Source organism: Xiphophorus maculatus, chromosome 1, assembly GCF_002775205.1.
Source record: "Xiphophorus maculatus strain JP 163 A chromosome 1, X_maculatus-5.0-male, whole genome shotgun sequence".
NCBI classification, from domain to species: domain Eukaryota; kingdom Metazoa; phylum Chordata; class Actinopteri; order Cyprinodontiformes; family Poeciliidae; genus Xiphophorus; species Xiphophorus maculatus.
This window is the reverse complement of record NC_036443.1, coordinates 24619336-24638151: the sequence shown is the minus strand read 5'-3', so window position 1 is coordinate 24638151 and position 18816 is coordinate 24619336. Positions and strand designations below refer to the sequence as shown.

The 18816-nt window shown below is 37.3% G+C and overlaps 1 protein-coding gene and 1 long non-coding RNA gene across 3 annotated transcripts in view; one reads left to right on the top strand and one right to left on the bottom strand.

Moving 5' to 3' along the window:
- iqsec2 (IQ motif and Sec7 domain 2) overlaps positions 1 to 18816 on the top strand; it is a 48880-nt gene that overhangs the window by 15689 nt on the left and 14375 nt on the right. The window lies entirely within an intron of this gene.
- On the bottom strand, positions 5035 to 18648 carry LOC111608575. The gene is made up of 3 exons (XR_002752745.1): positions 18233 to 18648; positions 15988 to 16107; positions 5035 to 6108 (listed from the first exon to the last, which is right to left on the bottom strand). It is a non-coding gene; the product is annotated as an uncharacterized LOC111608575 (long non-coding RNA).

The window sequence follows — 18816 nt, the reverse complement described above, 5'->3', positions numbered from 1 at the left end:
GTAATATAACTCCATAAAATAACACTTTCAGTGTGATTTGGTTTAGGAAATTCAATGGACATTAAAGAACCAAAAACCTACATTTTTAATAAACTTTAGTTTGTTTTGTATCAGTTTTAGCCAAATTTATTTGAAGTCGTTTAGGAACGTCTAACGGGCCACATGCGGCTCCCGAGCCGCAGGTTGGACACCCCCGTCATAGTTTATGTGGGGGTCTTTTAAAGTGTTTTTTGTGTGTTTTAAAAATATGAAATTAGCAAATAAAATTATGTTGTGTTAGTCTTTAAAAACTAACACAACATCGCTTCTGTTTGCTGGCTGACAACAATATGTAGAAAAATACTGAAATAATGGAATAAAAAATCCGTTTCTTTAACTGTGGATGTGTTATTTTAAGACACTGTTGGTTTGATTATTTTTGACACAAAAACATCCTGACAGTAATAAACTTGAAATCTAAAACATTTCTGTACATTTCTAATACATTTTAACTAGTCTATTATTGATGTAACTATTAATGTCTTTTTTTAAAATACAAAACACAAACAAGAAGCGTTTTTGTGTTAATTGTCACTTTGTTTAGTCAGCTGCTGCATGTAGACATGAGATAAATGCTTTATTCCGTTTTATCTTTTAATATTTTAAAGATTAAGGTTAAAATCTTAATAACACTGATTATTTTACTCATACAAGACATTTTTCTTAAGTTATGAATTAAATAATCTGCCAGTGGAACTAGAACGTTTTAATCAATATTAAGGAATTATTTACCCAAAACAATCTCCTATATCTTGATGAAAAGTTGATTGTAAGTTACTTTTTTCTTATTTCAAGTATACAAAGATATTTGCATTAGAAACTAAACCAAAAATAAGTCAGATTTTGTGTTTTTCTTTTTAAGTGTTGAGTTCCTCTCCATCTTGTTCACCTCCTGCTTGTTTCCCGAATCAGAAACTGTAAAACCTCGTTAGGTTTTAGGTGAAGCGTTTCTTTCTTCCACTGTTTGTAAATTCATTGTTTCATAAGCAGCTCCAGAGGTCAGTGGGTTATAATGAACGTGGGAAGTAAAAGGGATTAGTGGTTCTTGTGAAACAGCTTGACTCTGTAGGTTTTAACTCAAGCGGGAGTAAATACTACATTGGTGACGGCGGCTATTTTTAGCTGCTGACTTGGTGAGCGTTTACGGCGGCGGGAGGGCGTGAGTCGGCTCAGCTCAAAATAAGCTACAATTCATACTAATGAAGGCGGCTGTCACTCAGTGCAGGATGTGTTTCCCTCTTTGTTTTACGTAATGCAACAATCCAGGGTGAAATTTCTTCTGCAGTTACAATCAGTGCTTTTATTTTGAAACGATGTAAGGTTAGCTCCCAGTGCACAGCTGGAAAACGTCAGCAGACTCTTCATTTCTGGATCTCGCTTTGTTTTTCACCCACTTTGTGGATTTTTCCCCCTCTCAGAGACCGTTAACATGCTAAAGTGGACTGTCTGTCCTTGAAAGCAGCTGGCCGCAGTGAGGAACCAGCCATTTACATGCTAATCTAGCCGCTGCTCACTCTTCAGCTGCAGATGGAACATCTCTAATTCCTATCAGAGCAGAGGCGCAGCAGAGAGAGAGGCTTTTGTGTTTTTTATGTGCTTTTCTCCTGCATGAATTACAGAAAGTGCTTTCCCATTTCCATAAAAGATGATCCAGAAAGGAGCTTTTATGCAATCCAGCAGAACTCCTCTTCTTTTAAGAAGCAGAACATTTAAAACATTTAGTTTTCGTGAATTCTAGGTGCAGATTTCACATTTTTACATGTTTTTTTGTACTTCCGTTTGGTTCTCAATTGCCACTTTTTGGCATCAAGTTCATGTTTTTTAGTGCCTGGAAAATGAGCCATTTCAAAAACCTACTGATTATTGAGTCATTGCCCCGTTACCTAGCAATCCAAGCTGAGTTCTAGAAAGTTTGGTCAGCCGATTTTACCGCTGGATGCGCTGTACAATGGCTGCTGGAAAGCCATTTATGTAAATGTTTTGTTATTGACTTGCCATTCAGAAACCACTGGCTACATTGTTGTTCGTTGTGCAGGAGGCTCTACTAATGCTTTTCAAAGATGTTCGGTTCTATAATTATGCACCTATTTGCAGCCATTTTTACGTGCAAGTGTAAACGTTGAGTTGGTGGGCTTGGCCTGCAGCAGATTATTTGGATTTAAAGTGACAAGAGGCCCTAAAACAGCTTGTTAACTGAAATGTAATTCAGCAGGTTTATTTAATTAAACAATGTTACATCTTAAAAACAAAGAAACTGGTTTTGGACGTAAGTTGTCTAGCCACAGGATAATTTTAAAATTCAGTGTTTGGTTGGACTTCCTTAAAAACGACTCATTCTGAAAGGAGCTCCAAATTGGCTGAACTGGCCAGAGTTAAATCTAAAAAATGATTTTGTGTAGCTCATATAGCTATCCTAACCTGGTCAGGGAAGCATAAACCTTTAATGTTCAGGTTTAATCCCGTTATAAGTTGTTGATGTTCCAGAAGGGGAATCAAACCATTTTGTTTGTGTGGTTCAGATGAAGTTAGTCACCTTGCTCCTGTCTCTCCAAACCGTCGCACATCTGCATCTCCTGTTTGCTTCCAGAGCGGCCATTGCTTCTATGATCATTCTGCCATGAGTGTGCAGCTTTCTGTCGCTGTTTCTGCTTCTGCGCTGATCATTTGTGTCTCTGTGTCCCTCTGCTTCTCCATGCCGCCCTCTCTCTCTCTGTGTGTCGTCCGTCTCTGAAACCTCGCTGTCAGTGTCCGGCCTCCGTCTGTCTCGGGTCAGCCCACCTCGGCTCCCACCACACCCACTGCGGTGAGCGGTGCCGCCTTCCCCGCTCCGTTTCCAACCAGTCTGACCGTTCACAGCTTTGGCAGCCTCCACCAGTACTGCTGCCCGTCTGCTGACCAAAGTTTGCAGCAGGACAACAGGTGAGTGTACAGGAAGCAGAACTGACCACCCTCCCACTGGCGAAGAGGCGTCTTGTAGAGCAGCGGTTCTCAGCTTCGGTCCTCATGCTGCGTTCCAGTTGCTCTCAGAACTGGGAAATTCTGACTTCTCAATCAGAAAAATCAACTGGAACTCTGGGAAACTGGGAGCAACTCCAACTTCCTCCAGTTAGGACTTGTAAATATGATTCAATATGGCCGCTGCCAGCATCAGCAGTAGCAAGACAAGGGCTGCTGTTTGTAAAGTTACACAGTAAAAAATTAACAATATTAATTTAGTTTATTCAGCATAAAAAAAGAAAATGTACATTTTATTTTTTCAAATTCAGATTTTCTTCATGTTATTCATATATTTTAAAATGTCGGAGATCCAAACTAAATATTTAATTAACAAGCTAAATATTTAGTTTACAGGCTATATATCTAGTCAGAAAGTAAAATATTTAGTTTCTAAACTAAATATTTAGTTCCTAAATTAATGTAACTAACTTTATTTATATCTAAATATTTAGTTATACATTTCTGTATTTATAACTACATATTTTTTAAACTAAATTTATGTATAACTAAATAAATTAGTATTTAGTTATATTTATTTAGTTGTTTAGGAATTAATTTGTTCCTACATCTATTTATGTATAAATGTTTAATTATTTAGCATTAAATATTTATTTAGAAAATAAATACAAATACATAGTTTACAAACTAAATATTTAGTTTCTAAATATTCAAGTTGAAGCTAAATATTTAGCTTGTTAATTAAATATTTAGTTTGTAAATTTGACAACATAAGTACAAATTTAAAATTTAGTTTACAACCTTAATATTTGTAAACAACATTGTTTACTAATATTTGTTTGACAGTGCAATGTAAATGTTTTGAAACTAAATATTCAGCTTTCAAATTAAATATTTAGTTTGGATTTATGAGATTTACAAATGGTGATACTGTGACTTTGTTAAGTGAACACCTACATTTTATATATGACAGGCTAAATAAACCAAATTATTCCTGTAAATTTTTACAGTGAAACTTTACAAACGACATCCCATAGTAAGATGTGGTGGAAAAGTGTTCGTTTTACAATACAGACATAAGAGTGCGTCTAAAATCAGTGCTACATGTGGCGCCTGCAGCTGCAAACTGAACAAATTAAAACTGGTGTTCGCTGAAAATTATGTTTGTAAAAGTTTCTGGAAACAACGTCGCCATGTTGAAATTCTGACTTTGACTAGAACGCTGTTACCTCGGGTCTGACGTCAAACCCAACTAGTGTTACAAATTCCCAGGTATCTGGAACGCAGCATTAGGCCCCACTGTCCTGCATGCTGCACCTAATTTAAATAAATTTCTGCAGCATTTGGGTCGGTGTGCTGGAGCAGAGCAAGTACGGTGGGACCCCAGGACCAAGATTAAGAACCAACTACCTTGCAATCTCCGCTACCTTTCCCCCCTGAAATCTTTTCACATTACAGCCACAAACAAAGTATTTTTAAATGTAAAGTGGAAGATGAATTATTCATGGTTTTCATTTAGTTTTCTCAAACAAAAATGTGATTAGTTCTGGTCATCTAGGGATGTTTAGCTCATTCTACTGTAAATTAGCTCAAATTCAGTCATACTGGATAGAAATCATTTTTAAAAACAACAAATATCTATCATTGACTCTTAGGGTGCATTCACACCAGCTCTGTTTAGTCCACTTCAATCAAACTCTAGTTCATTTGCCTTGAAAGTCCGGTTTGTTTATGAAAGTGTGAATGCATAATCAAACCAAAATCAGTCAAAAGTAGGAAGTGGACTATAGTGCAGAGCATTCTGGGTAAATGCAACCAAAACAAAACGAGAATCTGGCGCTAACAGGAAAAATGACTTGTGGTCTTTAACCATTGACAAAAGAGAAATCCTACCATAGTAAAATCTGACGCTACTCCATTTTATTTACACTTTGTGAAGAAGGAAGTTACGCTGGTCTTCTTCTGAGGTTTGTGTTGTTTCCTTCCTTCCTGTGGTTCTTTTTGCAGCGCCCCCACAGGCGAGGAGGGTGACAGGTTTTTCAAAAGGTTTAGTTCGTTTGACAGTTCAATGTAGCAGCTGAAAATGTTGCAATTTGTCAACTTATATGAACGGCCTAGTCTTGTTTAGTTTGCTGTTGTTCCAAACTTTTCATGATCTCTGAGAATTGTTCAAAGCTGATGATGTAGTTTTAGATTAGCTTTAGACTTCTTTGCAACTTAACCCTGATTGGTCTTCATGATGTTTGATAATCCTCTCTAAAAAACCTTGAGTTTAAGAACAACTGGATTATTTTGGAGATTAAATTAGAAACAGGTGGATTTTATTTAGGGATGTCAGAGTAAAGAAGGCCAGGCACAAAAAGTTCTGTATCGCTTGTTTTGATACATTACATAAAATCCTAATTAAATCCATTTTTGCTTGTGGTTGTGATGTAAAAAAACATTTGCAAGAGCCTGTAAGTCATCCAAAACCGCCCTATTTGCCCCATTTCCCTCATTTCCAGTGTTTTCTTTCGTTATTTATATTTTTTACAGTTAATCCTCGTCTACCTCCTCCACCCATTGTATAAACTGGTGCTTCAGTGTCCCACCGCCCAGGTGTGACTAATAGATTGCTGTTCTGCAAGCTCAGAAAAACGCACACCACTCCTCAAGCGGAGCGAGAGGAAGCGGTGATCTCCAGTAAACTGCGGGACTGAGGTTGACTGAGTCACAAGTAAACCCGGTGATTCTCTGCCTCTTTTATCTCTTCCACTTATCCCTCAGCTGATGCTGCCCTCCAGCACACAACGCCGCAACACTGCCACCTACTGGCATTAAGGCGGCTGCAGAGTAAACTAACCCAGATGCCTTTTTTGTTCCTGCTTTATCTCTTTAATGTCACCCACACTAATAAGGACGAGATCCCACCTGCTTGCTTTATGCTTCGTTTTTCATGTTTTTCCTCTCTTTTTTTCTCGTCCGCCTGCTGTCCCGTGTTTGTCGCCTCCCCAGTGAGGAGGGCGAGGACGAGGGCGCCCATCAGTTCTGTTGCTCTGCCTCAGGCTGCAGCAGCCCCTCCTCCCGCTGACGGAGCAGAGGTGTGACTGACTCCTCCACGACTTGCACGCTTACCTGTGGGAAAAAAAAAAAGCTGAGACGTCGCTGTGCGTCAAAAATATTAAAAAAAGACATTCATTCTGCATTCCTGCTGGGAGAAAATTAAGACGCATGCAACCTGTGGGATCTGTGTCATCGATTTATTCATGTGTGACAAGTTTTGTGTGCTAAAGCTGCAGTATGTAACTTTTTTTGTTAGTATGGTGTGACAGTATGAGATGAGACAGATAATCAAACTCCCAGTGCTATTTAGAAACAACCAATCAGAGCCAGAAGGCGGGCCTTCGCGCTGTCAATCACTCCTATAACTCCCCTCATGCTCTCTGCTACACTGTCATGAATCCTCAGGGTGGTTAGCATGATTAGGCCTGTCACAATTTGTTGGACAATAAATTGTCTCAGAAGTTATTGTGATAAACGATAATATTGTTGTTTTTTTATACCATTTTCAACTATTATAATAGTAACGGCATAAAAATGCAAGAACACATAAACAAAGATCAATAACCTTTAAATTCTAATGAACATTTAACACTGGAACTGGAAGACATTTTAAATATACAAAATAAACAAAAAAACTAAATTGTGAACAAAATTGTCCTCAAAAGGTGATTAGGTGATTCAAATGAAGACATTTATCATCCAGTTTTTAGTAGAAAAAGAGAAAAACAATAAATTATCCAAATGGAAATTACTGAGTTCACTTTATCATGCGATTAATTGATTTATTGTGACAGGCCTAAGCATAGCCACCATTGATGGCAGGTAAACAGTTTTCCTGTCACAATCAATTGTTTTTCCGCCATTTGCACATTTAGCAGCATGTTTATGAGGACAATCGACAGCACTAAGGCCCTCCTCCTGTCTCTGATTGGTTGTTTTTGGCTGGAAGCGGTTCATTTATTCAGCAATAGTAGCTCAAGGTTTGATCATTTCCCAGATTATTTACCATGGCAGGGTGAAATTTTTAATAAATATGTAAAAAAACATTTATTTTTTAATCAAATTTACATACTGCACCTTTAATCATTACTTTACGAGGTCTTGATGTTGTGTTCTCTGTCTTCCTTGCTATTTATTTCCTCTCTTGAAGCCATTTCTCTCTGTCAGAACACATCAGCATCTTCTGCTCATTACTGTTGCCTCTATTGCTTTTCTTGGATCCACTAGTTGAGTCATTGGATTTGATTTATGTGCTGATTTCCTTAAACTTCTGTCCCCAGGACTTATGCAATGTAAAAATAAAAATAATTGTGTTCAGTTTTTTAATCATGATGATGATTCCTTCTATTTAATATTCTCTTGTCCATCAAGTTTATTCATCACAATAAAGATTTTTTGGGGGCCTGGAGACACTTTGTTCCCTTCTTGAGGTATTTTTTACGCTCCACTATGCTTTTTTCTGTCATACTGGATCACTGTGTGTTATATCACTCTTCTCTACCTTAGCAACACAAAAACTAATAGTAGAGATGCTCTAGTAGTCGTTATTAAAACACAGAATCCTCTAACACAAAGCAATGTTTATGTTTGGAGTCTCTCTTATTTAATGTAATGTAAGGTAATTTTATTTGTACAGCACATTTTCAGCAACAAGGCAGTTCAAAGTGCTTTACATGAATTATAAGGAAATACAAATAAAACCAAAAGAAAGACAAAAGGTAAGGGTAACAGTACAAAAAAGTACAACACCAAATATTGGTTCCCCATGTTTAATAAGAATAAGTAGTCGATAATTTATAAACTATTATAGGTTTCTCTGGATCTTAAGTCTGGTCTGGATTAGAGGTATAAAACTAAATGTTGGTTTCAGTTGTATGGGTTGAGTTCTAGATTTGTACAGTATAAAGCTCAATGTCGGCTCTCCATGTTTGATTCTTGCTCTGGGTTGCTAAGTAAATTGTACTGTTTAAGTTTGTTCTGTTAACCGTTTGCAACTGCGTCACTTAATCATTGAGGCGCCATGATGGACGCCGGCATTGAGGGTCGGGAGTGTTGAACAGAGCGACTGAAATTATTTTCCCAATTTGTTTTGGCCAATTTATTCATGGCTTTCACTTGTTCGAGTCGAGGTAATTTGTCTGTGAAGGTAAAACACCTGGTTGGGGCTCAAAGACGGCGGGATTTACAAAAGTTACACAGCTAGCTTAGAAACCGGGTCGGTTTACCTCCTTCCTCCTGACGTGTTGATCAAATGACCAACTTTTCCTGAATTCACACCATATTATTTATATCACTATGTCATGAACAGCGTTTCCCCCTTACACCTTAGCAGACTTAACAACGAGATGCTAATGTAGCCTGATTAGTAGGGATGGGTCCGGCAACACCGATGCGTCGGCGCATGCGTCAAGCCCACAGACAAACCCCGTGTCGTTGCGTGTGTTGCTTTCAGGAAGTCACCTGACCGATACAGGAACTGTTTCGAAATGACGCTGGCGCGCCAACCTGTTTTTATAAGGAAGCAAATCTGCCAACGGGATGCATTTGCCAAAATAATTCCTGATCTTTTACGGTACAGCGGCAACTATGGGGCCTCAAGGCAAAGGAAAGGTTTTGTAGTTTGGGACCATTTTGATCTTACATCAGAAAATAAGAAATTGATTCTCACTTCGTTATTGTTTCATCCGGGTCTTTTCAGTTTCTACTTGATCCGTCTGAATCTAAATTCAGCTGAAATTTACTCTTAGTTTACTTTCATATTATGTTCTGCAGGTCCAGCAGGTGTCAGTATTCAGTGACACAGTTTCGATACAGTTTTGCTATGGGTCGAAACGCTTCATGACACCTCATTTACCCATCACTACTGATTAGCATCAGGCATGTAGCCTGTAGCCTTTTGTCCATAAAGGCTTCATGACGGTACGTCACTGTTTCCATGGTTACGGTTAGACCCGTACTTTCTCCTTTATGCGATATTTTATATCTTTCTAATCATACATACTTATAATGTATATGAACGTTAGTCGTCTTTCCTTGTAAATTTAGGGTGAGGGCATAACACCGAGGGCTGCCAGTCAGTATGATTAACGGCTGTATAAAAGTTATACAATAAAATGACAAGTTTGGTTTGCATGCTTGTCTGTCTGTGCAGTCGACCGCGCAGCTTCCTGTGACCATTTTAAAAGTGAAATCAACTAGATAGAAGCGATATTAGGTTACAGATGTCTGTTTGTAGACTAGCATTAAATGAACGCATTGCTTGTTTTGACGGCCGTCATGGCGGAGTGGGCGGAGTTCTGGAGAGCGTGACGTCACGCGCAAAAGGTCAATACTATTTATTTATGGGCTGTTGATGCCTGACGCTAAGTTGAAGGTACTATCTGTTATAGAGGGAGACACAGAGCAGATTTACATTTAATTTAGAGAAAAATATAAAAAGTTTTCCTATTTAAATAATAATTGCTCTTATTAAAATCAGTGCAATCAGTATAATGTGACACTCTTCAAAGCAGTTTGATTTTTGGATGTCAGAAATGGTCTTTGTTTATATTTCTTTAAAAAAAAAAATTTAAACCCTTCAAAAAAAAAAGTAGAAAAATTCAGAGTGATGTTTTCCCTGACAGCACAATAACTGGGTTGGTTACCTGGATTATTTTAAGGTTTCCATGTAGAGACAGTGATTTTTAATGGGAGGCTGTCAGCTGGTGGAATACAGATCAGAGTGCAGCACATTTATTGCTGCCTGGCACAATCCTCCAGCTTCAAATTTTCACACCGTGTTCTTCTTTCATGCATCATTAAACGTGCAAGAGACGGTGCAACCTTTTTGTATTTGCACATGGTTTATAAATGAGATTTATTGAAAAGGGCAGAAAAATCCACAGTTAGAGCTGAAATGTTGCAGAAATTAGATTTTGAAAGAAGAATTTTTATACTGCTTTTACTGCAAAAACTTTATATATACTGTATATCCCAGTAAGTCCTAGTATAGAGTATCAAACGCATTAAAGAATTTATTATGTGCCTTTACATAATAGATCTCATATTGAATCACCGTCCAACGCGACGCTACAGTTAGCTTAAGAAAGGATTGTGTTTAAAAATGATCCTGGATAAAAGGCTTCAGAACGATGTTACACCAAAATCTGTGAATTATTCCGGCCATGATAATCTGCGACCAGTGTGAACCTGGGTTAAATATTATTTGAAAACTAGCACTGCACTTAAAATGGTTTTTTAATCGTTTACCGATTTATTAAACGGTCACAGTTGGTTTACATAACGACAGTACACTCAATGTGATGGTCCGTCGAACAGTGTTCTGGCTCAAATACAAAATACACCGTGTTCCAAATTATTATGCAAATTGAACTTAAGTGTCATAAAAATTAAATTTTGTGTTGTGCTATTAAATTTATAGATGGTATTGTGTGTCAGGGCTTTTTGAATCACTATAATTAATTTCAGGGAGCTGGTTGATTAGTTTGTCTGGTGAGCTCAATTAAAGTAAATCTACTTAAGAAGGATGTTCCACATTATTAAGCAGGCCACAGGTTTCAAGCAATATGGGAAAGAGAAAGGATCTCTGCTGACAAAAATCATCAGATAGTGTAGGGCTGTATGACAAGGTATGAAAACATTAGATATTTAAGGAAAACTGAAGCGTTATCGTACTGTGAAGAGATTTGTGGCTGATTCAGAACAAAGATGGGTTTGTATAGATAAAGGCATAATGAGGAAGGTTTCTGTTAGACAAATTCATCGGATTAAGAGAGCAGCTGTTAAAATGCCCTTACAAAGCAGCAAACAGTTATTTGAAGCTGCTGGAGCCTCTGGAACCTCGAGGTGGAGGATCCTCCAGAGGCTTGAGGTGAATGAACCTACTATTCGGCCGCCGCTAACCAGAGCTCACAAGCAGAAACGTTTTTCATGTTTTTGAGACTTTCTATATAAAAGTGTTCATGTAAGCTGCTTCAGCACACTGCCTATATCATTATACTTTATCTACATCAGCATCAGGTTCTGAATAATCCTTTCCGTTTTTCATCAATAACGGATGTTTCAACATGTTTCTGTCATTGTGATTCCCCAAGTTTGACGCTGGATGTTGAAAGTGACTGGGCCAGATGTGAGAAAATGTGCAGGATGAGTGAAGTTCACAGCTGTCAGAAGACTGTGGAGAATGCAGCCTGTTCGGCTCAGCAGGGCGAACAGGAGCCAATGAAATGTGAGTGTGAAAAAAAAAGTGAAAGAGCCAGAGAGAGGAGAGGGGGTGTTGCTATCGGGCTCCTGCAGCCAGAGTCGGACTTTTCTCTGACATCGCCAGGATGGTAAGAAGTTTTTAACATCCGTTTCACCTCATAAGTTGTGACAGAAGTGAATTTATTTTGGATTTTCTGCGTTTGGGTTGTTGGCGACTTTCTGTTTATGAGATTTGCCTCATTTGAAGTTTGGTTGCTTTTTTTGTTTTGTTTTTTTTCCAAAGACAGATTCCAAAAACAAAAAAGCAACACTGGTGATAAATCAGTTGGTTTTCGAAGCTCTGCTTAGAGAGAAAACGAACATGATTCGAAAAACCGACACAAGCGAAAGAGAAGTAATGTTTTAGTTACAGCCTACCTGTTTGGCAGAGTACATGCCATTGAGATGACAAATACCTCTTGAGGAAGTGCAAGTGAGTAATTGTCAGATATGACCGTAAGTGCTGTTTCAGAGCTTTTAAGTTCTTGTTTAAATGCGTGTCTGCAGGGTACACTGCAAAAACACAAAATGTTAACAACTCTTTTTGTCTAGTTTCTAATGCAAATGTCTTATTACAGTCAAAACAAAACTGCTCTATAAGTGACTTTTTAGCAAGATATGAGGGCTTGTTTTAGGTCAATAATTCTTCAATATTGATTTTAAAAAATTACTCGTTCCACTGGCAGATTATTTCACTTATAACAAGACATTTTCCCCAGGTAATAAGTGAAATAATCTGTACTTTTTCTTCAATATTCAAGACTTAAAACAAGCTAGTAAATCTTACTAAAATGCTACTTCAGTGAGATTTATTTATTTTAATGCAATCAGATATTTGCACTAGAAACTAAACACTTAACTGTATTTTTGTTATGTGTAGGAGATGATTAGGGGCACTGAGAAGAAAAAAAAAAACGGAGAAAAAAGTCAGAATTCAGAGTTTAAAGTATTATTTCACGCTGAGCAACTTCCACAAATATAATTTCTTTTAGAAACTACAATCGATTCCTTTGTAAGCACCAATACGACAGACACTTTCCAGTAAAAGTTTAAATTTTTCTGCGTGTCATCATCTGTTCACACAATCCATATCTCTTAGTCTTTCTTGCCTGAGATCCTTAGATAATCCAAAGAGATTATGCTTAAAAAATACTGCCACCTGCCTCACTTTGTGGCGCTGCCAACAATCTGGCAGCGCAGGAATCTTGCTGCCTCCTCTGAGCGCCTTTCAGTTTTGGACCCGACGGTGGCAGGAAAATGTGAAGCAGCGGAGCGGCTGGAGCGTGTTGGCGGATCAGGAATGCTCCGCTCCGACTCGTGAATGATTTGATTGTTTCCTTTCAGTTGGACAAGCTCAAAGAAGGAGATTCACACACACTTGCTCCAGCAGCAGTTATGTCATTTTCTCAGTTTTTTTTAAAACTTGAGATTATTGGAAAGAATTGTTAGAATTGCTTAGAGGTATCAGCCTAGTGCTTGATAATTTACTGTTCATATACAAAATTATTCACACGTCAATGTATTTCATTTGGATTTATGTGGAAAAACCAACTAAAACACTTCAAAAATTCAAATCTTACCAAGTATTTTTGGTCTAGTTTCTAGTTCAAACATCTTAGATCACTTGAAATAAGACAAAACTATCTTACAAGTAACTTTTTAGCAAGATATAGCAGCTTATGTTAAGACAAATATTCCTTAACATTGATGAAAAAGCACTGGTGCTACTTAGTTATGCACCGATCCATTATTTTCTCTTCCAATACGATATCTGAGGTTTAGTATCGACCGATCTGATACAGAAAATGATGCTGCTGAAATGACTTCAAACTTGTTTTAAAATCAGAAAACCAATTTAATTTATAATGCTGCATCAGTGCAGCACACATAAATACACCTACAGCTTCACAAGTTTGGTTAAACATATAAAAACTACTTTAATTTGTTCAGTCAGTGCAATTAGGAGTAAAACAGCTGATGTAAAATAAGCAATAAAGAAACTGAAACTCACTAAAACAATAGCTTCACAAGTTTGGTCAAAGAAATGAAGAGTCCACTGCATTGAACCCCATTGAAAACCTCCTGGATTTCCTCCAAATATTGATCTCTGAACTCTTCCTGAGTTAAAACATTAGCATTGTTGTTTCTAAATGAATATGAACTTGTTTTCTTTGTGTTATTTGAGGTCTCAAAGCACTGCATTATCATTATTTTTGATTCACTTCTCATTTTCTGCTAATAAATACTACATTGGAGAGTTGTGAGTAGTTCATAGAATAAAAGAACAATATTCATTTTACTCAAACATATTCCTATAAAGAGTAAAATTGTAAAAACTGATCATTTTTAAGTGGTTTCTTATTTTTTTTTTCCAGGGCTGTATATTTCTCTCACACATTGGTGAAATGTGTAAATATATTTTCTTGTTGGTTCATCTATGCTTTGCGCTGCACTTGCCTACCAAGATGGCGGTTCAGTGATGCGGATTGCTTCGGGTTCAGACTTGTGAGAATTATGGTAACTTTACTCGATTGGCCTTTAAAATATGACATTAAGATTTGAGCTTCACACCAAACATTGAATGTTATTTTAAAGTTTAATGGTGAAAATATTGGAAACCATTTCAGACAACTTTGGTGAGTCAACGCTCTTGCGGAAATGAGTCAACACACAGATTGATGGCATTATTGGCTTCCCTATGGCATGCTGCAGAGAGGTTAATCCAGCAGCCTCGGTGTCCTGCTGCGGGTTCAGTCACACACACGCGCACACACACATCGTCACATCAATATTATATGATGGAGGGGACAGGAGCCAGAGAAGCTGACATTGTGCTTTTTCAGCGCCCCCGTTCACTTTTCAATTTCTGCCCACTTCTTTTATTCTTTAAACCGTCTCTGTGACGACACTGTAGTTTATTAGAGTGCAGCCATCTGCTCCAGCTCCGGTTAGATGGTGAGAGTAGGGAAAGTGTTGGCTTGTCCTCTGGAGGAAACCTCCAGAGAGTCCGTCTCTCTCTGGCGCTGAGACTGGAAAACAGGCTTTCTTACATAAATGATGAGCTGCCAGCTGTGATATGGCCACATTTATGTTTTACACAACAAACCTGTTTTTCTGATTTTCATCCACATATTCTTGCCTGTGTTTTCTGCTAAAACATTTTTTAAAATGTGTGCCATAGCTGCATTTTCTGTTTTTGTAGATTAAGTTCTCAAGTGAGCAGACTGTTTTATAAACAAAGATGTTATTTTTGTCAGGATTTTCAGGTCTCACTTTCAATGGTGTTGATAGGCAAATAAATGGCACTATATATGGGAAAATCTTTCAGCCACAAGTGCACACATGTCCAGTCAGACAGCAGGATTTCATGTCTTTTGTTCTAAAAACTTAATACTTTTGTTTACATTTTAATTTTGAAAGCAGGATTTCATGTCTTTTGTTCTCATAACTTTTAATTCTTTTGCTGACATTTTAATTTTGAAAGCAGGATTTCATGTCTTTTGTTCTCATAACTTTTAATTCTTTTGCTTACATTTTAATTTTGAAAGCAGGATTTCATGTCTTTTGTTCTCATAACTTTTAATTCTTTTGCTTACATTTTAATTTTGAAAGCAGGATTTCATGTCTTTTGTTCTCATAACTTTTAATTCTTTTGCTTACATTTTAATTTTGAAAGCAGGATTTCATGTCTTTTGTTCTCATAACTTTTAATACTTTTGCTTACATTTTCACGTTGAAAGCAGGATTTCATGTCTTTTGTTCTCATAACTTTTAATACTTTTGCTTACATTTTCACGTTGAAAGCAGGATTTAATACCTTTTGTTCTCAAAACATTTTTTTTTTTTTTTTTACCCCTCCAAGGGGTCTTTTGTGGGCTCTAGTGTCCCTTATATGACAGTGGGCTGACAGGAAACGGGGAAGGAGACGGGGGAAGACATGCGGCAAATGTCGTCGGGTCCGGGAGTCGAACCCGCGACGGCCACGTCGAGGACTCAAGGCCTCCAAATACGGGTCGCGCTACGCCCTACGCCACCACGACACGCCCCTTGTTCTCAAAACTTTTAATACTTTAGATTACATTTTCATTTTGAAAGCAGGACTTCATGTTTTTCTTCTCAAAACTTGTAACGTTTGTACTCAAAACTTCTCCTCGCGCGCACACTTAGTCTCTGCTCTGATTGTCTGCTTGCTTACGACACATGGAACTGCCTCTAGGCACCGTTGCCTGGCAACCTCTCAGCCAATAGAATGAAAGCGTTGTGCTAGGTGCGTTTGTTTCCTTCTAGCGGGTGTGCCTGTGTGGCTACTATTGATTGTAGCAGCAAAATTTTTTTTAGCTTAATTCCTAAAATTTAATCTAAAAATAAATTCTATATAGTCAGTCACTACATATATATTTATATATATACATATAAACTGATATTAATAATATTAGTTAATATACAGTATATTAAAATATTAATTCATATATTTTAATATATATTATATATATTTAATATACTTAATAAATGTATATATTCAATACATATTTAAATACATATAAATTTAAATATAAATAATATATATTATTAAACATATATTTCATTTGTGTGCAAAAGAAGCTCTTGCAAACAGAGTTGTGTAAACAAAACACATCCAGGGTTTTGGAATGTAAACAAAGAGACTCTGTCTGTATTTGACGGCTGGAAAAGTACAACAGAATGTCTTACTTTGGTGGACGAACGTGATCCGACTTCTGGGTCGCGTGCTGCTGGGGAAATCCTGCAGAGCCGGCTGGCTGAATGGGAACGTCTGAATAGCACCTGAGCGCGGGTCGCACAGAGATCCAGCTGTGACAAGTAACACCTGAAATGTCAGGAGTTTGTATAGAGAAGCAGAAAAATAACCCCGAGCAGGACAAATAAAAACTGTGGCGTTCCTCTGCTGCGTTATAACAGACCTGATGCTGCTTACAGATGGCATGAAGATCACAACTAGAGTCTCTAATAAAACAAAATGAATCGTTTACTGTCGGATGTCGCCACATCACTTGAGTTAATAACAATCATAACTGTAAACAAAATTAAATTAAAGTTGCCATCTCTGAAAGCGTTTAAGATGCAGTAAAGCGTATTTAAAGTTTCAAAGAAGGCCAGCTGTTGTTCAAAGATTTGCCTCGCTATAATCCAGCTAAATAAAGCACTTTGGTCCTAATTTAAGGAACTAATTTAAAAGTTTTTTTGTTGTTTTGCTTCATGATACCGTGATTTGAGTCCATTGATAAAATGAAGGAGTTAAATATCCTGAATCTTTCTGCTCAGGCTCCTTAACTGGATAAATACTGACCAGGGTTGCCAGATCTAACTAACTCAAAGTAAAACCAATGTAGTTGAACTTTACTCTGTCTCCCAGCAACCACATGTGCATTTTGGAGGTGTGTGTGCATCCCACCAGCTGCGAGATCAACTCTTTAAGGTTCTTTAAACCTTATGAGACTTTTTCCCCTGATTCGATAATTTGACGAAGGGCTTTTCTTCGACAGTTTTACTTGTACATGTTGAGCTTCAGTCTGCAGCACTGCAAAAACAGAATGTCTTACTAAGTATTTTTAGTCTAGTTTATTCTGCAAATGTCTTAGTGCAAATAAGAGAAAAGGGAATAACTTTTCAGTGAGATATAGGAGCTTGTTTTAAGTCAATAATTCCTTAATACTGATTTTAAAAGGTGCTGGCAGATTATTTCACTTATAATGACACGTTTTCCAAAATACAAGGAAATAAACAATAACTTTTTAATCAATATTTAGAAATGATTAACTTATAACAAGCTCCTCTATTTTGCTCAAAGGTTATTTTAAAGTTAGCTTTGTTTTTTTCAAGTGTACTAAGATATTTGCAGTAGAAACTACTAAAAATATTTGGTAAGATTTTGTGTTTTTGCAGTGAGCAATACCAAACCAACACAGCTGATCTTTAGCACATTTTGGAGGTTCTGGCTCATTATGTTCATGTCTTTACTGGTGGGAATATTGAGTTTTACAATAATTAGTTTTTCATTAGTGCTCTATTTCTAAAGTGTGGCCCGGGGGCCATTTGTGGCCCCTGGACTGACTGTTTTGGTGGCCCCCAGCTCCATTCCATGAAAGATCTAAAATTTTCTAGAAAAAACACAAGAAAACTGTCAAAAGTTTCAGAAATTTTTAGATTAATCACAAAAAATAATCTCCTAATTGTTTTTTTTAAACAAACGTTTTTTTTGTTATTTTTAATTAGTGTAAAATTAATACTGACATAATTTTCTTGCAGTGGAAAATGTTCAGTACAACACAAAGAGCCGCGTTTATCCAGAGATTTTTACTGAAAAGCCGACTTGCCTGCACTCAAATCAGCTTTTCTATATTTTATTTAGCTTAGCTAAATTTATTGAGCATTTTGAAAGAAATTGACCCAAATCCCAGTCTTATGATGGTTGATGCTTTTACACAGCAAACCTTCAAGATCCTTTTAGGTTTTGGATCTGGAATGAATAACGTCCCTTTACTAAAAAAAATAAAAATAAAGAAGGAGACTTGGAGCAAAGGTCAAAGACTGCCCAGATTCTGGATGAGTTTTAATGTTTTACAGAGTGAAGTCAGGCTGAGTTGTCATTAGGTTGCCAAAAAATGTCTGTTAAATAATATTTAGATAAATATTTATCTATTGACATCTTTTCTGCAAATGTCAACATCCCATAAAATAATTTTTTTCATCTATTTGCAAAAGGATTATATTTTCTGTATTATAAAATAATCAAAAAGAAAACAGAAATTAAAATAATAAACTCTCTTCCTATAGTAGTAGATATTTATCATAAATTATAAATAGCGATTTTCTTTTCATGCATAATTTGTGTCTCTAAATTACTTTTCATCTTGACTGAGGGTACAAAAGGTTGCAGACCTTCATTCACAACCTGCTCAGCATCCTCAACACCCACCTTAACGATGATAACAGTCAATACGTCGCCATGGCAACAACGCCTTTCATCCTAACAACTGCCTCGCCGCCCACAAAAGTCCAACAGCAACCGTCACCAAGCAACCCCCTCCCTGCTCTCCGCTCCTCTATTTAAGGAGCCGAGGAGGAAGAGGAAGAGGAGGAGGAGGAGGACTGGAAAAATTATGCTGCGCGGAATAAAACTCAACTCAAAAAACTGGAGAGAAAAAAGCAAATTTTTAACATTGCAGAAGGTAGAAGTGTAGCTAGATCTGCTGTAAAAATGTAGATTATGGCAATCGTTGCCTCCTTTGTGGAGTCTTTTTGTTAAAGCTTGTGTTATGCAACTCTCAACAATCATTTAGCTAAGTCATGTGTTGCTTAAAGGCACAGGATGTCCGGCTGAAGGACGCGGCATTGTACAACGTTTCCCCGTCTGCCCACTCCACACATTCCGGCTCTGGATGTGAAGCAGCAGCCGGGATGTTTGAATCAACTGTAACATGTTGATTTTAATAAACTAAAGGAAATGATTGCGTTTCCTCATTAACTCTCACACAGGAAGTTTCTGATGTAGAGCAGGAA